We start from the raw sequence: 4457 nt of genomic DNA, 5'->3' as shown, positions 1-4457 counted from the left end.
AGTTCTGTTTATGTTATGAATCACATTTATTAATTTTGTGTATGTTGAACCAACCTTGCAACCCAGGGATAAAGCCTACTTGATCATGGTGGATAAGCTTGATGATGTGCTGCTGGGTTTGGTTTGCCAGTATTTGGTTGAGGGTTTTTGCATTGATGTTCATCAAGGATATTGGCCTGAAGTTTTCTTTTTTTGTTGCATCTCTGCCAGGTTTTGGTATCAAGATGACTCTGGCCTCCCGGCATGAGTTGGGGAATAGATGCAGAAAAGTCTTTTTTTTCCAATAATTACTATAGTATTTAATAAATATTGCGATCAAAGAGCATCAAGAACATGGCTAAAAAGCACACCTTGCACTAGGAAATACTTGTACATTTGTATTAACTTGTGCTTTGTGTTCCATTTCTGTTAAGGTCTATCTTCTTGTCTTCTTTTGTGTGGCCAAAAAACCACGATATTTACTAAAAAGAAAAATATATTTAGTTTGGATGAAGGAGTCTTATTTGAATTGTTTATACAAAAATAATTCTACTGGTAATTTAGTATTTCCCATTTGTGATTTTTTTCAGTTCTATGGTGAAGCAAATGATTACAAATAGTTCAAATATTCTCTAACCCAACAGTAGAGCATGTTTAAGATAGTTAATAGAATACAGTTTTCTAGGATCTCTTTATATAGATCTGATACTGAAAGCAGGGAAAAATGACATATACAAGGCCACAATCCAAAATCTTGATTAGTATTTAGAGACTGAAGATTATATTTTCCTCTATGGAAACTAAGAAAATCATTCTAGCATTTTTAAGCTGACTTGAACATTTATCTTTTGTGGATACTTAAATATTCAAGATATCTATCGCACGTCACTTTTGGTCATACAAGTAAATTGGAACAGTGTCAGCTTTCTATTTTAAACAGATTCAAAGAAGCTGCACAAGATAGCTTACAAAACTAAGAGTATTATTCATTTTCTGTATTATGTAATAATCTATATTAGTGACGACATGCCTATGGCTAAGTTAAATTGGCATTGGAATTTGAGGCAAGTCAGTTCTTGTGGAGTCATCTTAACCCCAAGCACACTGTAGGACTTAATGGCTTTCTGAGTAATCATGTCTGTATTAGCCATGATACATCTATTGACTTGAAGTTTAGTCTTGTTTTATTGAATCTGTAATTCCAGGCTGGTCCTCCTGATTATTTCCCCGATCTATCTCCCGAACTGTATTTTCCATTTTAGTCATTTGCAGCTCCATCATTTCTGTTGTTCAGGTAAAAATCTTTTGAGACATTATTGATTGCTTTCTCTCTCTTAGACCCAGTCTATCAACAAATCTCCTTAGCTTTAATTTCAAAACTTATCCAAAATCCAATCTCTGCTTTCTGCCTCTACTGCTACCATTCTAGACCAAGTTACTCTCGTCTCTTGCTTGGATTAGTAGTCCCTCAACTGGTCTTTCTGTTTCCGTCCTTCACACAAGTGATTTGTTAAAACAGATCAGTTTATGTCATCTCTTCACTTAAGATCCTCGGTGATGAGTTCTTTACCCCACTCAGAGTAAAAGTCTAATTAGTGTAATACTATACCAGGTTCTACAGGGTCTGGCCTCTCACTCTCTCTCAGACTTCATCTTCTATTTGCTCTTTCTACTTAGTCATGGTCACACTGGCCTCTTTGCTGTTCTTGACCACACCTGTGAACTCCTGCTCCTGCACTTTTTTTTTTTTTTATTATACTTTAAGTTCTAGGGTACATGTGCGCAACGTGCAGGTTTGTTACATATGTGTACATGTGCCATGTTGGTGTGCTGTACCCATTAACTCATCATTTACATTAGGTATATCTCCTAATGCTATCCCTCCCCTGTACCCCCACCCCATGACAGGCCCTGATGTGTGATGTTCCCCAACCTGTGTCCAAATGTTCTCATTGTTCAATTCCCACCTATGAGTGAGAACATGCAGTGTTTGGTTTTCTATCCTTGTGATAGTTTGCTCAGAATGATGGTTTCCAAGTTCATCCATGTCCCTACAAAGGACATGAACTCATCCTTTTTTATGGCTGCATAGTATTCCATGGTGTATATGTGCCACATTTTCTTAATCCAGTCTATCATTGATTGGACATTTGGGTTGGTTCCAAGTCTTTGCGATTGTGAATAGTGCCGCAATAAACATACGTGTGCATGTGTCTTTATAGTAGCATGATTTATAATCCTTTGGGTATATAACTCAGTAATGGGATGGCTGGGTCAAATGGTATTTCTAGTTCTAGATCCCTGAGGAATCGCCACACCGACTTCCACAATAGTTGAACTAGTTTACAGTCCCACCAACAGTGTAAAAGTGTTCCTATTTCTCCACGTCCTCTCCAGCATCTGTTGTTTCCTGACATTCTAATGATCACCATTCTAACTGGTGTGAGATGGTATCTCATTTTGGTTTTGATTTGCATTTCTCTGATGGCCAGTGATGATGAGCATTTTTTCATGTGTCTGTTTACTGCATAAATGTCTTCTTTTGAGAAGTGTCTATTCATATCCTTCACCCACTTTTTGATGGGGTTGTTTGCTTTTTTCTTGTAGATTAGTTTGTGTTCTTTGTAGATTCTGGATATTATCTCTTTGTCAGATGGGTAGACTGTAAAAATTTTCTGCCATTCTGTAGGTTGCCTGTTCACTCTGATGGTAGTTTCTTTTGCTGTGCAGAAGCTCTTTAGTTTAATTAGATCCCATTTGTCAATTTTGGCTTTTGTTGCCATTGCTTTTGGTGTTTTAGTCATGAAGTCCTTGCCCATGCCTGTGTCCTGAATGGTATTGCCTAGGTTTTCTTCTAGGGTTTTTATGGTTTTAGGTCTGACATTTAAGTCTTTAATCCATTTTGAATTAATTTTTCTATAATGTGTAAGGAAGGGATCCAGTTTCAGCTTTCTGCATATGGCTAGCCAGTTTTCCCAGCACCATTTATTAAATAGGGAATCCTTTCCCCATTTCTTGTTTTTGTCAGGTTTGTCAAACATCAGATGGTCATAGATATGTGGTATTATTTCTGAGGGCTCTGTTCTGTTCCATTGGTCTATATCTCTGTTTTGGTACCAGTACCATGCTGTTTTGGCTACTGTAGCCTTGTAGTATAGTTTGAAGTCAGATAGCATGATGCCTCCAGCTTTGTTCTTTTGGCTTAGGATTGTCTTGGCAATGTGGGCTCTTTTTTGGTTCCATATGAACTTTAAAGTAGTTTTTTCCAATTCTTTGAAGAAAGTCATTGGTAGCTTGATGGGGATGGCATTGAATCTATAAATTACCTTGGGCAGTATGGCCATTTTCATGATATTGATTCTTCCTACCAATGAGCATGGAATGTTCTTCCATTTGTTTGTATCCTCTTTTATTTCATTGAGCAGTGGTTTGTAGTTGTCTTTGAAGAGGTCCTTCACATCCCCTGTAAGTTGTATTCCTAGGTATTTTATTCTCTTTGAAGCAATTGTGAATGGGAGTTTCTTCATGATTTGGCTCTCTGTTTGTCTGTAATTGGTGTGTAAGAATGCTTGTGATTTTTGCACATTGATTTTGTATCCTGAGACTTTGCTGAAGTTGCTTATCAGCTTGAGGAGATTTTGGGCTGGGATGATGGGGTTTTCTAAGTATACAATCATGTCATCTGCAAACAGGGACAATTTGACTTCCTCTTTTCCTAATTGAATGCCCTTTATTTCCTTCTCCTGCCTGATTGCCCTGGCCAGAACTTCCAACGCTATGTTGAATAGGAGTGGTGAGAGAGGGCATCCCTGTCTTGTGTCAGTTTTCAAAGAGAATGTTTCCAGATTTTGGCCATTCAGTATGATACTGGCTGTGGGTTTGTCATAAATAGCTCTTATTATTTTGAGATATGTCCCATCAATACCTAATTTATTGAGAGTGTTTAGCATGAAGCGCTGTTGAATTTTGTTGAAGGCCTTTTCTGCATCTATTGAGATAATCATGTAGTTTTTGTCTCTGGTTCTGTTTATATGATGGATTATGTTTGTTGATTTGCATATGTTGAACCAGCCTTGCATCCCAGGGATGAAGCTGACTTGATCGGTGGATAAGCTTTTTGATGTGCTGCTGGATTCAGTTTGCCAGTATTTTATTGAGGATTTTTGCATCGATGTTCATCAGGGATATTGGTCTAAAATTCTCTTTTTTTGTTGTGTCTCTGCCAGGCTTTGGTATCAGGATGATGCTGGCCTCATAAAATGAGTTAGGGAGGATTCCTTCTTTTTCTGTTGATTGGGATAGTTTCAGAAGGAATGGTATCAGCTCCTCTTTGTACCTCTGGTGGAATTCGGCTGTGAATCCATCTGGTCCTGGACCTTTTTTGGTTGGTAAGCTATTAATTATTGCCTTAATTTCAGAGCCTGTTATTGATCTATTCAGGGATTCAACTTCTTACTGGTTTAGTCTTGGGAGGGTGT

The sequence above is a fragment of the Pongo pygmaeus genome, chromosome 3, assembly GCF_028885625.2.
Source record: "Pongo pygmaeus isolate AG05252 chromosome 3, NHGRI_mPonPyg2-v2.0_pri, whole genome shotgun sequence".
NCBI classification, from domain to species: Eukaryota; Metazoa; Chordata; class Mammalia; order Primates; family Hominidae; genus Pongo; species Pongo pygmaeus.
This window is presented reverse-complemented; position numbering follows the sequence as displayed.